The following is a 23,208-nucleotide window of genomic DNA, read 5'->3' on the forward strand; positions in this document are numbered from 1 at the left end:
GTTACCTGAGTTTGTGGGAGGGAATGGTGAGCACAAAGAGGCATGGTGAACTTGTAGGGTAATAGAAATATTCTAAAACTAGATTATTGTTAGAGTTTCATGGCTCAATAAATGTATTAAAATTCAATTAATTATAGACTTACAATGACTTTTAATTTTATGGTACTTCAATTACATCTTAGTAAGAAGCTAGGAATATTCTGTCTTTTAATAAAAATGTACTGTAAATGAAACACATACACAAATACGTGTTCAGCATGTTCTTTCATGATAATTATTTGTTGGAACATTTTTTAAAGCACATAGATGCATTAAAAATAGAAGAATGGATACATGCTCTCCATCTTTCTATCAGTTTTTTTTTTTTTCCTACTCTCTTCCTGGTCATCATAGCTTGTTATTTCTTTGCCTAACTTTATTTCTTTGCCTACCTTCAATGCCTGGGACAGACAAACTTAGAATTGTGACTTACTTTAATAAAACAATTTTACCAGGAGAGGTAGGTGGCAGATTTTAATGGATGTGTACACTTTCTGATAATAGCACCTCACAGTCTTTCCTTTTAGAAAGTGGTCCTACACTAACATACTAAATTTGACGATTTGAAGAGACTTGTCTCTCAGGTTGCCAATATGCCAGATTCTACATAAAAAATTATGTTTGAATAGTCTCAATCTTCATAATTACTTTTTGAGGCAGGTTCTATTATCCACATTCTACAGATTGAAAAACTGGGACTTAGTGATATAAAAGTTGCTTGATGAGCATAAATTCATGACAAGGTTTATTTAACAAATTAAAAATACAATAGACAAGTTCCTATTTGTATCAATTAAAAACCATAGTGCTGTGAAATGCTGCATTTAAAGAGGGCCCTAGGGTCAAGCTATTCCAAAAAAATCCAGAAGGAGGGAAGGCTCCCAAGCACTTCTTATGAAGTGACTATCACCCTGATCCCAAAACCAGACAAAAATAGTATAAAAAAAGAAAACTATAAGTTGATATCTTTAATGAACATAGATGCAAAAATTCTCAACAAAATATTAGCAAACCTAATTCAGCAATACATTAAAAATATCATACCACAATGAAGTGGGATTAATTCCTGGTATTCAAGATTGGCTCAATATCTACAAGTCAATTAACATGATACACCACATCAACAAAATGAATAATAGAAATCATATGGTCATATCGATACAGAAAAAGCATTTGACAAAATCTAACAGCCATGTATGATAAAAACTTTTAGTAAAGTGGGAATAGAGAGATAATATCCCAACATAATAAAGGCCATGTATGAGAAATCCACAAGTAACATCATATTCAATGGAGAAAAGGTAAAGGCATTCTCCTTAAGATCAGGAAGAAGACAAGTTTACCCATTTTCACTACTTTTATTCAACACAGTTCTAGAAGTTCTAGCCACAGCAATCAGACAAGAAAAATAAGTAAAAGGCATCCAAATTGGAAAGAAGGAAGTAAAATTGTCATTATATGCAGATAACATGATATTATATAGAGAGAACCCCAAAGACTCCACCAAAAAAGTATTAGAACTGATAAATGAATTTAGTAAAGTGGAGGATACAAACTTAATATTCAGGAATCAGTTGCATTTGTATACACCAATAACAAACTATCAGAAGGATAAATCAAGAAAACAATCCCATTTTCAATTGCTTCAAAAACAATAAAATACTTAGGAATAAATTTATCCAGGGATGTAAAAAACCTGTAGTCATAAAATTATAAGACACTGAAGAAAGAAATTAAAGATGATACACATAAATGGAAACACACGCCATGCTCATGGATAGGAGGAATTAATATAGTTAAAATTCCCATACTACCTAAGGCAATATATAGATTCAGTGCAATCCCTATCAAATTACCAATGACATGTTTCACAGAACAAGAACATGTAATCCTAAAATTTATATAGAACCATAAAAGACTCTGAATAGCCACAGCAATCTTGAGAAATAAGAACAAAGTGGGAGGTATCATGCTACCTGACAAAAAAATCACACAACAAGGATATAGTAATCAAAACAGCATGGTATTGGTATAAAAACAGACACATAGATCAACGGAACAGAGTAGAGAGCCCAGAAATAAATCCACACCCGTATGGTTATTTAAGCTATGACAATGGAAGCAAGAATTCACATTGGAGTAAAGACAGTCTATTTAATAAATGGTGCTGGGAAAACCGGGCAGACACATGCAAAAAAAGAGAATTGACTCTGGGTGCTGAACACACAAGGTGATATACAGATGATGTATTACAGAATTGTGCACCTGAAATCTATGTAATTTTACTAACAACTGTCACCCCAATAAACTTTAATTAAAAAAAAAAAGCTGGACTACCTCTTTATCATCATATATGAGAATAAATTCAAAATGGATGAAAGACTTAAATGTAAGATCCGAAGCCATAAAAATCCTAGAAGAAAATATAGGAAGTAAATTTGCAGACTCTACCCTTAGTAATATTTTACTGATATATCCCCTTGGGCGAGGGAAGCACAAAAAAATTAACATATGGGATTACATCAAACTAACACATTTTTCATAGCAAAGAAAACCATCAATAAAATAAAAAAGGCAGCCTACTGAATGGGAGAAGATATTTGCCAATGACACATCTGATAAGTGGTTAATATCCAAAATTTATTAAAAAATGCATACAGCTCAACACCAAAGATACAAACAACCCAATTTAAAAAATGGGCAGAGGTCATGAAGAGACATTTCTCTAGAGGATATACAGATGGCCAGCAGTCATATGAAAAAATGCTCAACATCAGTAATCATTAAAGGAATGCAAATAAAAACCACAATGAGATACCACCTCACTGGTCAGAATCATTATCATCAATAAATCAAAAAACAACAAGTGCTAGCGAGGCAGTGGAGAAAAGGGAAGTTTTGTACACGGTTGGTAGGATTGCAGATCGGTGTAAGCACTATGGAAAACAGTATGGAGGTATCTCAAAAAACTGGAAATGGAACTACCTTAAGAGCAATTCTGCTCTTGGGCATCTATCTAGAAGACTCCAAAACACTAATTTGAAAATATATGCATCCCTAAGTTTATTGCAGCACTATTCGCAATAGCCACAACATGGAAGCAACCGAAATGCCCATCGGTAGACGACTGGATAAAGAAGCTGTGGTACATTTACATATTGGAGTATTACTTGGTCATGAAGAAGCATGAAATCTTACCATTTGCAAAGACATGGATTGACCTAGAGAATATTATGCTAAGTGAAATAAGTCAGATGGAGAAAAGACAAATACCATATGATCTCACTTGTATGTGGAATCTAAAGAACAGATTAGATGAGCAAATTAAATAGAAATAGACTCAGAGATATAGAGAAAAAAACTGATGATTGCTAGATGGGAGGAGGGTGGGGATGGGTGAGAAGGTAATGGGATTAGAAAGCACAAATTAGTAGTCACAGTATAGCTATGGGGATATGAAAGACAGCTTGGAGAATATAATCAATAATGTTATAAAGATTTTGTAGGGTGTCAGACGGGTGTTTGTCTCTTTAGGGAGACCACTTCACGGACCGTGCAATTGCCTAACTGCTGCTCTGTACACCTGAAGCTGAAGCTGAATAATAGTGAATGTCAACTATAATTATATATACACGTATATATAATCACCAGATATGGAATACAGCATAGGAATAGAGTCAATGGAATTGTAACAGCTGTAAACGATGTCAGAGGGGTAGTAGATTGGGGGACGAGGGTTATCGCTTTGTGAGGGGTATAAATGTTGAACCATTACCTTGTTTTGTACACCTGAAACTAATAATAATAATAATGATAATAATAAAGGGCTCTGTGGTATTTTTTAAAAAGTCTTAATTGTAGAATGTCTTTTATCGATTAACATATCGGCTTTTCAAAGGGCCCATAAACTTCTAGAATTAAGAAATTGATTGAACATTGTTTAACTGAGAGTTTTCAAAACTTTTTGACTATGGAATCTCTTGGGTTTTCTTTTGGTTGTTGTTATTTTTATTGGTATGTATGAAACAAGGGTTTAGTGCACTATGCTTCAAAAATATTGGCTTTATAGCAACGGGTCTCCTTAATGCCATACTTAGTTGGCAGGCTGACATTTGATAGTGATATACTCCACCTTTAAATAGGTAAAATAAGAAAGTCCAATGATTTTCTCTATATTCCATAATGAATTATTAACTTTTTTTACACTGATGTTAACTGATACTATGAATATGTGGCTGTTCTGTGTACGTATGAGGTAAACCAGTCTTAGATGCACACAATTCATTTTCTGAATTAATTGCCAAAGGAAGTATTGTGTTGACCTGACAGTAACCACTTTCTCACAACATATCACAATGTGGTTTTACATGACTCTGTTTACATACATCATGTGCATATTTTATAGATATTTTATAGATTAATTATTTAACAATCGTATTACTATAAATATTATTGTTATTTTTACTTACAGGCTCCTGGTGGCTCTTTCAATGTACCGATAAGCCCTAAGATTTACAAAGTTTATTTAATGATATGGCGATATGGGGAAAGTACACTCATACGCTAAGTGAAGAAAAAAACAAAAAGTCAAAATTAAACCTATATGCAATATAAGATTATTACGGAAATTAAATAATAACCATGGGTGACATTTTAAAAATCATCTAAATGCTAAAAGAGCTCATTATTTATTTATTCATTTATTTATCTGTTTAGTTATTATAATAGTCAATTTTGCTGAAATAATGGAGGTGTGAAAACATCTGATTGGCTTATATCAACACATACATATTTCATACTCATGTTTTTTTTTTTTTTGTCTGAAATGTACACAGGCCAAGAAAAAAAAATAGTCCCTATTATAGACACATTATTATCACAGCAGAGTGAAAAGTACAAAAGAGTTGGAATAAACATGCCATGGCTTTTAAGGTTCTGTTCAAATATATATTTACCACATCTGCTCCCATTTCATTGGCCAAAGCAAGTTCTGATGGGTGGTACCAAGTCCCACCCACAGAAAATACTGAAACTGCTGCAGCGAGATGGGGGGAATACTACTCTTACAGAAATCAAAAGTGAACAGTTAAAACAGATGGAAACAATACTGTAACCTACTCTATTTACTGTTATTTTTTGTTATTTTTATTGCTTTTAATGAACCTTTTTTGTTGCCCTTATACTATGCTGGGCACTGTTCAAAGTGCCTTCAAATATTAACTTACTTAGCCCTCATAACAGTCCTATGAGGTAGGTACTATTATTATTCCCGGTTCACAGGTCAGAAAATTCTGATATAGTGAAGGTTAGTACAATTACCAGAGGTTAACAATTTTGCAAGTGACCAAGCTTCCACTCCAACTGAGGCATCCTGACTCCAAGGCCCATGTTCTTATTTTCCATCAAGAGATATATTCCGAGAGGCAGTGCACTGCGGCAGGAGTAGAAGAGTTCTCTTTTCTTCTTTATCATTTTCTGTAGTTTCAGAAACTTTATTCATAAAGTTTTTGTTTAATTTCTATGCTGCTCCAAAATAAGTAAATCAATACACCATGAGAATATATAACCTGTTAAATCTCTTATTTCTTGTGTCTCAGGAGACACGTTTTCATTTGATTCAAAATTCTGATCATATCACACAATTTCTCCTTTCCCCCATAACCTTGCAACATACAAGGGGCCCTTGCTTTTTGCCCCATTTCTCAACAGAATGGAAAGTAACAAAGCTCTGATGTTCGTGGTCCTGAACTGAACCATGTAATGTAACTCCCTAACACCAAGACGCTGGTAGACCTATCATTACATTGTTACAGTCCAGAGGCTTACAAAGAGTTAAGTTAAATTCACTAAATATGAATACATGTCATCTTTATCAGACACTGTGTATGGCTAAGAATGTGAGAGTTTAATGGTATATAACAGGTCACATCATGTTTTCTTGTCTATATTATTCTTATTGCTGTTGTAGAAACAATGTGTGATTATATACCTTGGTTTTATTCCTCCAGGAATATTATCACTTCACTTTCATCACTTTGAATTTCTGAAGATGGAGTTCTATGAAATTTAAATTAAATTCATTTCACTCAGTGATATGTTGGCTTTATTGTAGTGATAACTCTAAATCAAGTATGATTATTTGCAAGTAGTATCTCAATCAAATCAGAGTGATTTGATCCAAGTGCTTCCTAGGAGAATGCGAGTGTTTGCCCACCTCCAGGGACATGCTTCACTCAGTTAAATAATCCCCATTGAGACATTAGATGAGTCATCAGCATTCTCTACCTGTTTTCCTTGTCTGTGAAATCGAGATAAGCGTAGTTGCTCATGGATTTTTGTAATGGTATAATGTATATGCTATCATAGTGTGCATAATTAAGCATAAAAAATATTGCCACACTGCTACTAATAACAAAATAATTATTATTTTTAATATGTATTGATTCCCTTAAATGATAGTGAATAACCGGGTCAATGTCTTTTCATGGCAACACATATTAACTGTGTGCAACAGTCCTCTTAACACTCTTAAATATCTATAAGTAAAATCTTTTGGTAATTGCTTTGTCCAGTATTCCTAGGGAGACACTGTGATAGAAATCATTCCAAATTATACATGTTCATTTCAGTGGTTGACTTTGCACTCTAATCATATCGCCAATTTCAGGTTTGCTTAGGACAGTGAATTAAAATTCAACAGGATGGATAACTCAGCCATTGCTCACTATACCAACCAATTTTCTCAGAATTTGATTATGCTTGAAATAAATGTATTGGAATAGTAGTCAAGAATGTGGTTGAGGTTGTGTATAAAATACATTTATATTATAATGAAGGTTCATTTTCTTCTAGAAACCAAAGCATACTAAAATGCTGGATGACATTACAATGTTGCGATTAACCATAACTCAGACTTGAATTCATTATTACATTACGTATGAACAATCAGAGGAGGATTGGAGGACAAATGTCAGAGCTGAGCTGACCACTGAGTAGGGACTGGAACTTGTCATGGGAGCAACACTGGGGTGGGCAGATATTAATCTTTTAAGTCATCAAACTTTTGAGTTTTCTTTTTTCCTCATTTATAGCAAGATTCCATACAGTTTTTGAAAAGGGAGTAGCAAATTGAAGTCTATATAAGCCATTACTTTCCTTTTATGAACCAGAGAACCATTAAATATTTTAAAAAGAATACCTCGCTGGTTCTAATACTTAATTTTAGGCTTGCTTTTTACTTTCCAACTTGAGGGTATGATCAGGTCAAAATATCCTTGTTCCTTTCATAAAGGTAAGACTATCTATTGGTACCTAACTGATGAGTGAAGATATAACTAATGATAATGACTTGCATATTAGCCCCTAATATGAGTCAGGCACATGGTACTAGGTGCTTTGTAAATATTATTCTAACCATGTAAAAATATTCTTTCAAAAATCTTCATTTACTTGTCTATAAAATAAACGTAATGCTACTCATGTAGATTATTATTTGAATTTCCCAAGGTCACAGAGTCATTAGAAATGAAAGAATCGGGGTTGATTTCTTAGCTTTTTCCATAGTCTTACAAATTTCTCCCTGAGAACACTGGCGTTTCTTAATGTCAACACTTACTGCCCAGTATTCTGTGTCACCCCATTCAGTTTACCATAGGAATTATGTACATTTACAAATCAATTTTCCCAGTGTATTTCCAACAAGCAGAGGAGGTTGTGTTTCCTTTTAACTGAAAGTAACAGTGTAAATTGTGATGAGTGCCCTGAATGAAGACAGGAGAGCAAACATTGATTTTAAACTCTTCTTGGAAATTAGAGAAAAGAAGGACAGGTCTATAAAAAAGTGTGGGTCTATATTTAGTAGTCTCTGTGACATCGCAGATTAGGTAAATAAAAACCATGCTAGATTCCTGAGGATCAGAGAGATAAGGTAAGGATGTGCATTAAAAGGACAGACATGTTGAATATCAGAATGGAAAGATGTTAAGGAAACAAAAGTAGGTTGAATCACCAAGAGAATGATTAGGGCAGCAAATTCAAGGTAATAAAATAACACATATAATCTGAGATATTTTTTTCTGTAGCTAGGAAGACTTGCAACTCTCTGATGGACAAGGAGCTAATCAAAGCCTGAAGCCAACTCAGTTTTTGAGAATGGAAGAAGGCGAGTGGTCTTCCATAGAAGACTAAAGAAATAACTCAAGAAAAACTCATAGACACAGACAATAATTTAGTGGTTACCAGAGGGTAAGGAGGTGGGGGGTGGGTGATGAGGGTAAAGGGGATCAAATATATGGTGATGGAAGGAGAACCGACTCTGGGTGGTGAACACACAATGGGATCTATAGACGATGTAATACAGAATTGTACACCTGAAATCTATGTAAATTTACTAACAATTGTCACCCCAATAAATTTAACAAAAAAAAATTAGAACCATATACTAAATAAAATACAACTCTGAAGAATGTTAAAAAAAAAAAAAAAGAAAAGAAAAGAAATAACTCACAATACGGGTTTGAAGATATGAGATGACTTGGCAAAATGTCGTTAATTTATACTTGGCCAAACGTAGTGTTCATAATGAGAAGATACACTTTACATTAATATGTTTTGTGTAGTATCACCAGGATTTACAACATGTTTTCAAACTAAATAGAAATAGATTTTAATGTTTTCATCAAGCATCATCTAAGGGACTTGTTACAAATCAAATATATAAAGTTTACTAATTCAGATTTCAAAAGGCTTAGGGTCACTATACATCAAAGTGAAACTGGAGACATTTGGAGTACATCACTAAAATTTGAAAGGATATTTACCATATTTTCCCCTTACTTTTAACTGTCTTTTCACTTTTATTCACTACTTTGTAAACCTGAGATCATAGAAATATTAATATGTTTGGACTAAATTGTGATACAATCTAATGCTGCTTAATATTCATCAATGGTTTCCTGTTGTTTTGGAGAGAAAGCCCAGGAATCACAGTAGGCCAACATGGCGGCACAGGATTTGTCCCACGTTGGTGCCCTTGGCTTCTCCTACAAGTCCTCCTGCCTGTAAGCCACTCCCTAACAGCATTTTGCTGTCCTTTGCAATTCTTTTGTAAATGACCAATTTCTTTACTGTTGTTGTTTCTTTCCTTTCTTAGACTATCTATCTGCTCACATCCGCCCATAAAATACTACCCACTCATTAAGACACTGGTCAAGTATTACCTTCTTTGCGACATTTTCCTGATTTTTCACCTGCTCCACCCTGGATGTTGTCTCCACTGTGTATCCTGTTCAGCTAGGACCTTGTGAGTCTCTCCAGGGTGCCACTGACCACTCTCATGGCTTGGTTCTTTCCTTGACTCTCTCTCCCACTACAGTGAGGTTGCGAGAGGCGCCATCTGTATTTTATAAAGCATTAAGCTCCAGGCCCCTGAGAATATGTTCTGATAGATATTGTGTTGGCTTATGCAATGTCCAAATTGCATTATTGCATAAATGAAGAAATTGAGGCCTAAGAGGGTGAAAAGACTTGCTCAGGGTTACACAGGTGGGCTATTGTATCTAATAGTTATGAAGTGGAAAGTTCTAAAAGATAATACACAAGGTATGTATTGAGATAAATTGTTTGTACAGGTGCAAACCATGTAAGGGATTCCAAATAGCAGTGGCTTCTATGTAGGACACAAGTATAATCATCATTTGTAAAGCAAGCAACAGAATCATGGGGAAGCAACCCGTTCTTTCTCATCTAAAACTCTCATAAGTATGAAAACAAACACAAAAACACCTGTTCTGTGGTCATTTTAAGACTGTCTTCTTAAAATGAAATGCATCTTTCCCAGTGAGCTCACTAGGATATCACCAAACAAATCCAGTTTGAAATTGCTACAAAATATGCTACTTCCTCGAAAAACAATGGTGAGCTCTGTTCTTTTTGACATAATGTAAACACTACCAGGAAATGCAATGAATTCAGTGAAATAAATCACAAAAATAGGTTGACTGGTGCTACAAACGCAGTATTTTATTTGTGACAAACAGTTGAATTTTGCTCTGAGTTGAGTCAGGCTTGCTCATCTTTGACTTTTATGATGAAAATACATTTCAGAAATAGTGGACTTGTCTCTGATCCACTGGTTTTCTTTGTAGAGACCCCAGAAAAATTGGAGTGTCTACTACACAGTTGATAATTTTCAGGGGGCTGACATCACTGGGGGTAGGGCTTGTGGAAAGTACATCAGAGATGCGGAACAGAAATTCAGCTGATTTCTCTCTCTACTTAAGTATATGTGGAAGGGAACACATCTCTCTTGTAACAATAGGATAAAAATCTGCAGAAAACACAGACTAGACATTTCTGCAATTAAAAGTTTCCTGAATAGCTTTGATTGAGAAATAGATTAATACACTTTATTTCAAAGAGGAAGAGAGGAGCCCTTCCACTGTCTATTTGGACTGAGGAAAGCATCTTAAACGCAGCCCATCTGGCAATGCTAAGGGGACTGATTTCATCAGGATTGAAGGATCAGGTCTGTACAGTTAAACCCCAGTCCATCCATATTTTATTTCCATCTGTACATAGAGTAGTTCTGCATTCCCAGTTTTCATTTGTATTGGTTGCCTTATTCCACCCTCAAAACATTTGTATCAAGTAAATGTTATGGTCACCATTTGACAGACAAACAAAAACAGGTCTAGAGAAGAGTCGACTCCTGGCCACAGAGCTGTTCTTATGGACTGTGGAGACAGAAAGGCAATGGCCTGACTCCAGTTTTAGCCACTCGCTCATTGAGTGACCAATGACTAAAGCAAGTCATTTTATTTCTTTGAGCCTCAGTTTATTCTTTGAGAAATGAAGACTGTAATATAACCAAATCTCGTCAGGATTAAGTAAAATAAAGTCTGAAAACAACCTTTGAATAAAACAGACAAGGCTCAATAGACGTAAATTTCTTTTCTATTCTACCTGTTTCTAATCTGTACACCAGCCATGCATGTTTATTATCTTCATTCCATGCACTGAAACATACAATAGTACCATCACTAAGTTTGTGGAAACTTAAGAATTTACCAAGGAGGCACTTTGACATTTTCAACCGAGAATTCCCAGAGGTAAACAACTTTATGTTAAAAAGGAAGAAAAAAATTCAAAATGAATGCACTACTATACTTGGCATCTATTTTCTCTGAGGAAAAAACTGAAATGTTAACAGTCAACATGTCTCCAAGTGTTGGAGCACCTATGAAGCATAGAGCACCCTGGATCTATCTGGGAGAATTAGATCTCAAAAAGGAATTTACTTTGCAAATACCTGACGGAAAATGTGCAGATATAAAATACTTACAGTACACACATCTTCATACTGGCTAATTCAAATTGTCATAAGAGTAAATTTAAAGAAGCAGGTAAATTAAATCATTTCCAGCCCAAAGCCAACTTTCAATCTTGTTTTCCCTGGATATTTCTATCTGAAAACTCTCTGAGATTTCCAGCAGAAGAAAGTCTATTAATTTTCCATGCTCTTGTTGATGCAAAAGCTATCAGGATTATGGGCTGAATATTTCTAGTATAGGGAAAATAAGGGATGCAATTAATCTCTGTGAACTAAAATATACCTCTTTTCATTAATCTTTTATTGTAAATGAGCAAAGTAATTGAACCAGTAACACACTGTCAGAATGAATGCAATGCCGGTGGGATATGCTCGAGAGAGCACATACTGATTGAGTATTAAATATCTAACGGCAATAATTTATGGTTCATTACCTCTTTTGGAGTTTCTTAGTTGCAGAGGGCTTGAATTCTAAGTAGTCAGACTTTTAGCAGAAAACGGCTTTCAAATGCTGAAGGCAGCAAATGCAGGCAACCCACAGACAATCTTCTTAATTTGGGCTGCTTCATCCTTAGTTGAACTGAAATCCAAGAATATTTGCAAGCAGGGCTGATTGTTTTAAAGACAGGAAGATGTCATCTCCTCATTCCAAAATGCCCTCTTGCAGACCCTGCTGTGGTGTGTTTATGAAAGTGCAAGGTGATGCAGACACAGAATTGTGAATAGGGATATCATCTGAGCATAGAATCTGCCACTTCCTGCATATTATTATGTAAATCTCCATCCAGCTATTTGGTGGTTCAGGCATCTCAGCTTTTGGTTTCAACTGACACAAGCTTCCTTAATTGTACTGTCATCCCTGTGGCACCATTTTGGTGTACATGGAAATAGAAGCTTTTTCCTGCTGGTAACAAAATGCGATCAATCTGAAGCAATGTCATAGAAATATGTGTTTTGGATTTGAAGATTGTGTCTAGTCAGACCTCATGCAGTTTAAACACAAACACTGTTAAAAGAAAACAATATGAGCACTATATCTATGGCAAAGTGGTACTGTAACTATTTGTTCGGCTGTTGGGTTTTAAACAAATTCCTTTATTCCAGTTTTACCTCAGTGTCCTAAGGATAAGCTAATATTTGAGTTGAATCTATTTTTTTCTTTTTTCAGAGCAAACATGCGTTTTCTTTGATTCATAGTATTTGCTCAATTATGTTTCTAAAATGTAATTTCAACTAAAAAAGTATGGATTTTTTTTCAGATATGGTTTTGACATGTGTATAATCATGTATCAGGTGATTTAAAAGGACTTTTGAAACAATTGGACACCTTCATTTCTCCTAAAACTTGTCTCTCTCTCTCTCTCTCTCTCTCTCTCTCTCTCTCTCTCTCTCTCTCTCTCTCTCTCTCTCTCTCATGTTATAGTTTTTATGAAGACAAAATGTTAATTTTATTGTATTATATATTAAAAAAAACAACCTGGACAAACCAACTGGACAAACAATTAACCAAGTCTACTATTTGGAAGTGCTGAAAAGGTTGTGTGAAAAAGTTAGACAACCTGAACTTTTTGCCAACAATTCATGGCTCCTGCATCACAACAATACACTTCACTGTCTGTGAGGGAATTATTAGCCAGTAAACAAATAACTGTATTGGAACACCCTCCCTATTAACCTGATCTGTCCCCCAATGACTTTTTTCTTTATCCAAAGATAAAGGAAATACTGAAAGGAAGACATTTTGATGACATTCAGGACATCAAGGATAATACGATGCCAGCTCTGATGGCCATTCCAGAAAAAGAGTTCCAAAATTGCTTTGAAGGGTGGACTAGGTTCTGGCATCAGTGCGTAGCTTCCCAAGGGGAGTACTTGGAAGGTGACCATAGTGATATTCAGCAAGAGGATGAGTTTGCAAACTTAATTGTCTGACCTCGTACAGTTAATTCAGAGTGAACCGATTGCATTATTGGTGGCTAACAGTCAACAGCCTTGATCTCAATACAGTACACAGAGTTAAAATTATATAGTTAATTAACATCCATGATTTCAGGGGAAAAGTAATGGTAAATAAACTATGGCTCCCATGACAGTCTGTCAAAAAGGAGGAAAATGAGAAAGTAAACGACCGTAAGAACATTATGGGGACAATGGTACCAGAATAACAGGAAGAGAAAGGAAAAAGAAAGATGATTATATGTCCATCACAACTCCTCAAACTCCATGATTGTCTATGTGATGAGAGCCAATAATGAAAAACAGTGAAGAACTGAAAGGAATAGGAAAAAGTAGATGATCTCTTTTCAAGAGGTAAAACTACAGAGCATTATACATTTAAGAAATCTGGTAACTAATAAAATCATTTAGGCATTGATTGATCAGGATGATGTTTCTAATTACTGAAATGATAGTGAGCAGCATATTTATTGCACAAATATCACTGCCTAGCCAGTAAGACCTCTTTAAAGAAACACGATCATTCAAATGCACAAAGATTCAATATGTGGCTCGTGAAATAAACTATGGTATATTCCTTCAATTAAAGAACTATGCAGCTGTGAAAAAGAATGAGAACATTCTTTATGTAGCAACATGCAAAAATATCCAATATCCAACACTGAATAAAAAAAGCAAAGTGAAGAACAACATGTACAGTGTGCTGTTTCAGTATAAAAATAAAACTATGTGTGTGTGTGTATATGTGTGTTTGTTTGTATTTACGTGAAACATTGTGGTAAGCAAAATGATAGACTTAAAAGTGTTCATGCCCTAATCCTTCTTGAAACCTGGCCATTTATACAGCAAAGGGAACTTTTCTGATGTGAATAAGATTAAGGACTTTCAGATGGGAAGATTATATTGGATTATCCAGATGTGAACAATCAAATCACATAAATTCTTAAAAGGGAGGACATTCTTTAGCTGTTGTCATAGAACCAGAGAGACAGCCAGATGAACAATACGTGGCCCCCCATTGCTGGCTTTGAAGATGGAAGGAGGCCACAAACTTAGGATGGAAGGAGGTGACTGACCTTGGCCTCTGAAAGCTGCCAAAGGCAATGGAATGGATGTTCTCCTAGAGTCTGCAGAAAGGAATGCAGACACCTTTTCTTTAGCCCAGGGAGAACCATGTCAGACTTTGGACCTGCAGTACTGTGAGCTAATAAACATCTGTTGTTTTCACTTTTTCTGTTACAACAGAAAATGAATAAACTGTATATGTATGTATATATTTGCTCCTATTTGCATGGACTACCTCTACGAATACACAAAGTATATTGGGAAATTTGCTTTCTGTAAAGCTAGGATTGAGTGGCAGGACACAGATGCGGATAGGTGACTTTCATGGTATATTTTTTGGACCTTTCAGATTTTGTACCATCTAAATGTATCTATTCCCAAAATAAGTATAATTAATTTTAAATAAATACATTAACATTGCCCTTCATTCCTATATTTTGAAGGGTATGGGCCATATCAAATTGGCATGCAATAAGCCATCATCTTCTAAAGTAATTTAGTAGAATTTTGAAAAGAAATATAATAATTATTGGCTAATCAGAGGAAAGGGGTTGTGCTGAGATATCAGTTGCGAGTAAGTAAAGGCTCACTTTTAAATTTTTATTAATATTTTCTTGAGATTCATTACTGTTTCTAAAGCAACTGCTAGGTGATTCTCAATTTATCCCAATACAATCCCAAGGTGAGTTAATTCATCATCATTTATCAATATCCATCAGTGCTGGGAGCTGGAGATTCAGAGATGAATCTGATGGAGTCTTTGATGTTAAGAAGCTCCTCAAGAGACGCATCCTTAAGCAAATAATAATAGCAAAGCATGAGAAATTCTATGTGAGGAATGATATCAGATCACAGAAACATAATCCAGGAACACCATCTTGGCCAGAAAATTATGGCTTAGAATAATTCTGGTGGTAATCAAACATTCTCCTTTATGGAAACTAGTAAAAAATAAACAGATTCTTCTTCAAGATCCTTTACAATCATCTGTTACAAAACCATTGAAACAAATACACAATTCTATAGATTACAAGGGGACGGTGACCTCTGGATTAGTGAAGTGCATCCCAAGCACTGTTGGTTGTGACAGGCAGTGACATTGGCCTTATGGGAATCCCTCTTAATATCAAACAGGCCTCCTCTCTCATTTTCAGAGTCTTCGTATACATTTTTTTTTAAAGACCAAAGTGCGACTAGATAAGTTAGTCTTATTTCATATTCAAAGATGTAGATTCCTTCCTCTCGAGAGGAATGATAAGTGACACTAGTCTGCAAATACATGATGCTCAATGACCCAAAGTATAAATTCGGTCCTAAATATTTTCTTACGCTAAATGTCACCTATAATTGAAATGTGCTGACAGTAAATGGAAAAGAAGACTTTAGTGACAGAGACAGCTTGATTCAAGATAGGACTGAAGGTTAATATTGAATTAACCATAAAAGTAGAGTCTCATCACAGCTGCTCAAACTTAAGTAGCTTCAGTATTAAGGTAGCTTCAGGATGTTGATTGGCCACAATTGAGCACTGGGATGGAGGAGGGGGTGATAGAGGATTCCTCAGGTCAAGACAGGTGCATACATACGAGGATAAATTTGGCATTGAACGTTGTGATTTTCAAACTGAAAATACCAACTTTGCCATTAAAAAATCTCCTTTGGAATCCTATTTTCTGGAGATGTGAAAATGGATTTTGTATATTGCAACTAAAATCAGAACTTGTTTCTTCCCTCCCCAGTTTTTGGATATTTCAGGAGAGAGTGAATTTGGATCTGAATTATACAGATAAGAAACTCCTCTCTTTCTCTCTCTTCTCTCTCTCTCTCTCTCTCTCTCTCTCTCTCTCTCTCTCTCTCTCTCTCTCTCTCTCTCTCTCTCTCCATTATGTACAGAAATAGCCCCAACAGGACAGTGAAATACTTGTTTTCTGTGCCTCCTTTCAGTTTCCTGACAGCTCCGTTCATGTAGTTGTTGGACAGAAAGATTTGTTTTCTAATTACAAATGTATATTATAAGCTCATCTTCCCTTCAGCTATTAGGATTTCCCTTCCTCAGCTTCATCAACATTTATTTGTTAAGTCAACATTCTGAATAAAATATTAACCAATGCAAAAGTGTTACACAGACGTTCACTGAAAAAACAAAAAAATCATTGACTCTGCTGCATGCCAGGCACACTGAATATTACATTACAGGATAGGACAGGCCCCAAAAGACACCAAAGTGAGTCGACTTTGGATCAATTCTCTGCTGTCTGTAAGAATGAGTTATCTCACTTATAAAATAGAGAAAAGGAGAATATGGACTCCCAGGTTTTTCAGAGTATATGTATCATGGTGCCCACTACCTAGCAAGAGGTAAATATGTGATTTTTTATTAAATGCTTTCTACCTATCATCAGTGTTGTGGGATTTGGAATTAAAAAGGGATTATCTCTGTGCGAATCAAGGGTCTGTGCCTCTTCTGATATCACTTTGTCCTCAGATCATGGGATTCTAAGTGAATATAGAGTCCTTAATATATATGAAAGTAAAGTTTAAAATTCATCCATTTATTTCTTCAGGCAGAATGGCTAAGGAAGTGACTTTTGAATGGTTTTGAAATGCCAGCACATCATATCTTCCCGCCAGTATGTAACATGGAGGGATGTGCTTCTTATCCCATTTAACACAGCATGACCTTGTCTACTGATTTAATGAGAAAATCATACATGCTGTACTTTCCTATTTAGCAAAGGCTTTTGCGCTGAAAGTATATCAAAGGAGCATATTCCCATGAGGAGTTGGGTGTAGCACAGCCATAATGGCAGAGAAAAGGCCACAGCAATAGAAGAGGTGACCTGTGGTGTCTCAGACGAGGCATATAGAAGGGTGTTTTGGGAAGTGGCAAAAGAGGATAGCCACTGGGCAGCAGACATATGTCCAATAAATCGTGGCCTTGATAGCTCAAATCCATTTATAGTGCCTATTAATTGACACTCTGTTCAAAATCCAGGAAATGTGTTATGCACGGAGCTCAGATGAAAATGAGGGGAAGCAAAAAGAGTAACTATTAACGTAATTACAAAGAGACCTGTTTGATTTATGTGTCATAATCTCATATGGCTGGGTGTTCAATGGGCTTCAGTAGCCACTACTGTCCTAATAAGCCCTGTTAATTAGGTAATAGGAACATTCTCTCGTAGTGACAACAGTTTTCTAACTCACTCAAATTAAACTAAGCTAATTTTGTGAAGCGCTGAGATACCAGATGGCCCCTAAGGTACACTCTGGAATGCAGGCAGATGATTCAGTGCCTTTGTGATTCATGATCTGCTTTTTTGGGCTGAAAAAGAGTTTCTGGGAAAGTCTTTTGGAAACCAAGACATTGATACCAATTGTCTTGTTTCCTGTCCAGTAACATTAGATAAGTAGATATTTGTATGCAGATGTGGATACGTATCTATTTGCATGTTTGTATGTACTTTAAAATATGTGAAAAGGAGCTCAGCCTCTTAATGCTTTCTAGAGTGTTTGGTCCAGGTGGCAGTGCAATCAATGGCAAAATCCTCATCTTGTCTTCTCTCCATCTCTGCAGAAGTCTATTTTTCAAACGGGTGACATATAAAAACTGGAGAGGATTTTAGGATTTCAGCTAATTGACACACTTGATTTATATATAGAAAACTAAGAATTAGAGACAAATGGCTTATATAAGATCAAAAAGTGAGTTAGTGGCAGAACCAGAAGTGAAACTTTGTTCTCCCTATGAAGAGCTAATCATCCACCTTTTAAAATAACAGCTCTATTGAGATATAATTTATAAACCATAAAATTTACCCTTTTAAAGTGTATAATTTAATAGTTTTAACTGCCCCTGCCTAACAATATATGACACCTACTAATCCCCCTTCCTTACTCACAAGCCCTATTTAAGATCTGAGAACAAAATCTCCGGCAGACGCCTGATGATAAAAAAAGTTCTTTAAATGTGAACTATTGCTATGTGCCAATAACCACACAGTTTCTGTTCATGCATTTAACAAATACTTTTGGGCACCTGCTATGAGAGACCCTATTCTAGATACGTGTTGTAAACCAGTGAAACAACGGAACAAACATTCCTGCATTTGCGTAGCTAGATTCTACCAAAAGAGTGAGAAAATATACCCTACATCAATTATACAACATTTTAGATGATGGAAAGTGCTATAGAAAAAAAAAAAAGAGAGAAATCTGAACAGAGCAAAGCAAATGAATGTGTGGATATGTACAGATGGGGTAGGGAAGGGATATTAGAGTTTTGAATAGGAATGGTAGTACAGGCCTCATTGAAAGGGTGACATTATTCATTCAAATGCAGAGACCAATCCTTTAAGGGATGCATTTAAATATGCATTATTACTAACCTCTTTTTAAAATTAATTGTATTCAAATACAGCACACACAGAGAAAAAGTGTAAAGCTCAATGAATTTTCACAAAGTGAATATACCAGCTAAAATTCATATTTTTTTTTAGATCATAAAACTGATTCTAAGAGAAGGTAAGTAATAAATCTAAGACCACATCTCTCACAACTGCCAGAGACTAAATGAGAACTGATGTGACTTAGGAACCTTAGCATTTTGCTATTGGCTCAAATTCTCTCAGAAAGGAGGGCCCAGTGGCTAGACTGGTTTGGAAAAGAGGTGCAGGAGACTCAGTATGGAGTAGCTGAACGTTTCACTGAATGGGGAATTTCAGCTCCTGAGTAACAGTGGAAAGGAATTTAGAAGCAACTTGCTGGGGCATCTTTGTCTCTAGAAATACAGGATACTGCTATGTCTCCGAGCTACCACAGAGTGGCAGTGTTTTAGAGCTTAACTAAAGTGAGTCGTATTCAAAAGTCCCCAATTTAGTACTCTTTGAGAATTTAACAGGTGGTTTTTCCCCAAAAAAACAGCATTTTACAGATCATAGGCACTTACAAAGAATGACATTTATATAAAATTTACTGTTGTATAGAAAATAGTAAACACAAACTGGTAGCCAATGCAACAGTCTTGGTTGCATATGTAATAGAAATTTCATTTATTTTACGAAATCAAATATAAGAAAATTAACAAGATTTGCAGTTAAAGCTATACCTTAGATGTCCTTTGTTTGTCTCTGCTACTGGAGTGCCTGGTGGCAGATCAACACTTTAACTAGGGAAAAGATAGAAAGATTCTAATAAAAAAAAAAAAAAAAGTCTGAAGGCATTGGAGATACCCAAGATTTGAGGGGTGAAAATCTGAGAGAGAAGGGAGACTCGCAAAGGTGACAGTTGTGTTTTTGTCATTTACTCTCCCTCAGGTTTCACCTGGAGACATTTGCTTGTTCTTGAACTGTACTGAGCAAGAGAATAAGAAACCAAGCCAAGAGCAGTTGGAATGTTCAGTGGAGCTTGTGGTGGTCTCAGTCATTGGAGATTAGGATCTGTCAATGAAGAGGGACCCAGAGAAATATACTAGGAAGGAAAGCAAAGCAGTTGTTGACAGACATGCTTTCTTTTCAGGTCTGAAATTCTGCTTTAAGTCATCAATATCCCTCATTAGACTGTATTAATTTGCCTCTTACGTACTTGCCACAGAATAGTCAGAGTGTAGTTATAGCTTCTTGCAGAAAGACAACAGTATTTAAACCTCCTACAACATGTTAAACACAATGTCTTTCTATCAAAATCTACAAGACTTCACAAAATCAGGACCAAGATTTAAAAAACAAAAGACGGACTGTTAGGTGATCCAGCTAACAAATTTGCCACATGCACTTTAAAATAAAACTAATTAATATATTACACAAAGGAAAATGTAAAATGGAGAATTTGACGAAAGTACTAGAGTCTTTCGAAACAAGGACGCAACTTGAATTTTTAGAATTAAAACAAATGATAAGTGATATCAAGAACCACCATCACCACAACAGCAACAAAACCAGCTAAACATCATATTAGATTAAAGTGAAGCGAGGATTCATAAACTGGAAGAAAACAAGTAGAATATATACAGACTAAAGCTCATGAGAGAGAAAAAAAATGGGGAGAAGGGTGCAAAAACACCCAGAAATATGTAAGATAGTTATTGTACATGATGAAAGTATGTTATGTCATTGGAGGTCCATATAAGGAGGATAATAAAAGGGGACAGGAGCTTTATTCAAAGAAGCAAAGGCCAAGATACTTTCTAAAACTGATTAAAGACATCACCTTACCGATTTAAGAAACTCAGAATACCTAAAACAGGATAAACATGAGAAGAACCAAAACTCATCACACCATAGTCATACTGCTGAGCAACAAAGACAAAAAGGAAACCATGAAAGCAGTCATATGACAAGAGAGATCTATAGTGCAATGATAAGATTGACAACTGACTTCAAAAGAAAAGATGAAAGTCACAATTCAATGGGATGCCATATTTTAAGTGCTGAAGGAAAATAACTAGCCAATGAACATTGTGTACAGAGAGCATAAGTTTCACAACTAAAGAAAAAACATTTTCTCAACATATAAAAACATAGAATTTGTTGCCAGAAAACAAATTGAAAGAAATACCAAGGGGAGTGAGTCTTCTGGTCAGAAGTGGTGTACATACAGAAATGCAGGAAGAGTGGAGAGAGACAGAAAGAGTACATATGTAGCAAAACCTACATGAATATTGTAGGTTTTATATTATTATAAAAATAGTAATAACAACAAGTATCCCTCTGCCTTGAATTTGCTAACTAGACAAGAACACTACCACAATTTCTTTCCACTATTTTCTCAAAGTTTTAGTCAGTGAAATGAGGCAAAAATGAATTAATTAACAAGTGAACAAAAGAAGGTAGAAGAATTACAAATGAGGAAAAAATATATACTATTCAGATAGACATGATTGTGTATGCAGAACATCGAAAAGAATCTATATACCGATTGTTAAAATTTAGAAGTTATTGAATGCAAGCTTGATATGAAAATTAATTTTACTCATATAAAAGTAACAAAAACATAAAATGAAAAGTTAAAGTTAGCATTTAGAAGAGCATAAAAAATTATCTAGGGCCACATGTAACCAAAATGTGCAAAAATTTGTCACAGAACACTACTGAAAAATCAAAGAAGATCCCAGTAATGGAAAGATATACTATATTCCTGGATTGGAAATTTCAAAATTGTGAGATTGCCCCAAATCATCTGTAGGTTCAATTCAATCCTATTAAGCATTCAGCAGGTATTACTGTATAAAACTACAAGCTGTTTGTAAAATTAACGTGGAAATGAAAACACCTAGAATGGTCAAAATAATACCTAAGAACATCATCAGGGAACTTGCATTACCACATAGCCAGACTTATTATAAATCTGAAGTAATTAATTCACTGGAGTATTGACACAAGAATAGACAAATGGATTGATGTAACAGAACAAAGTGTAGAAGGTGGCCCAATAACACATGCTTACCAGATATATGGCATAGGAACCGTTTCCATTCTGTGTGGAAAAAATGGTTTGCATAATATAAATGGTGCTGGTCAATTAGATATTCATATTTAAAAAAAAATTACTTTACCCGTGGACAAAAACAATAATTGTAATGGATGTACAGAACTTTTTGAAAAAAAAAAGAATGTTTCTGACCTTCAGGCAGACTATGATTTCTTAAATAAGACATTAAAAGAACACTAACTAAAATGTGAAAATGTAAAGATTGGCAAATTGAGTGACATTTACATTAAAAGCACCATTTCATAAAAAGACACCACTAAGAGAATGAAAAGGGACAGCCCAAAGAATAAGACAACACACACACACACACACACACACACGCACACACACACATGTGGATACACACATACACAAATGCAACTTACATTTTTCTTATATCCATAATAAAGAACTGCATTTCAATAAAAGAGATGATTCAATTATAAACAACTTTGCAAATACTCCAGTCAGCAATTCCCCAAAAGGAATATCAATGAACCATACATATTTGATAAAAAGACTCAATATTAGCATCAATGATATAACATGACATGCTAACAAAAATGACTACAATGATAATAATTTTTTAAAAAGTCAGGAGACACCAAGTATTGGTGATGATAGGTAAAAGCAGAATTCTCATACAATACCACATGTGGGAGTATAAATTGATACAACTACTTTAGAAAACTCTTTGATAATAGTTACAAAGGTTGAACATATAAATCCTCTCTAATCCAGTAGTTCCACTCCTAGAAATTTATCCAACAGAAATGTGTACCTTTGTGCACCAAAATGTTATTACAAAACTTATATAGCACCACTATTCAAAATAATCACAATTTGAAAACTGTAGATTGCCTGTCAGCAATGGAATAGATATATAAATTGTGGAATGGTCACATACTGGTATACTATGCAAGAAAGAAAATGAACAACATATTACTTTCTGAAATAATACGGTTGAATATTACAAAGTTGAAGAGAAGACGAAGCCACAAGATTATGTGCGGTACAAGTTCATAGATCTCAAGAGCAACATCAAGCCAAAATAATCTGTGGTGTTAAGAGTCAGAAAGGTAGTTATCTCTAAAGAGAGGTGTTAATGCCTGGAGGAGGGGGAGCGTGTGTTCTAATTTTTTATCAGGGTGATATTTACAGAAGTATTTTCCCTTTGTGAAAATTCCACAAGGTACACATTGAAGATTGTGGCATTTTTCTATATTTCTGCTTCACATTAGTATCGGGTTTATCTTTTAAATGAGAATATAAACCAGAGTGGTGGTCCATCACAAGTTGTGTTCTTTTTTTCATTTCCTTTCTTTTCTTTTTTTTAACTAATTGTCACTTGT

The sequence above is a fragment of the Rhinolophus hipposideros genome (assembly GCF_964194185.1).
Source record: "Rhinolophus hipposideros genome assembly, chromosome: 21".
Taxonomy (NCBI): Eukaryota; Metazoa; Chordata; class Mammalia; order Chiroptera; family Rhinolophidae; genus Rhinolophus; species Rhinolophus hipposideros.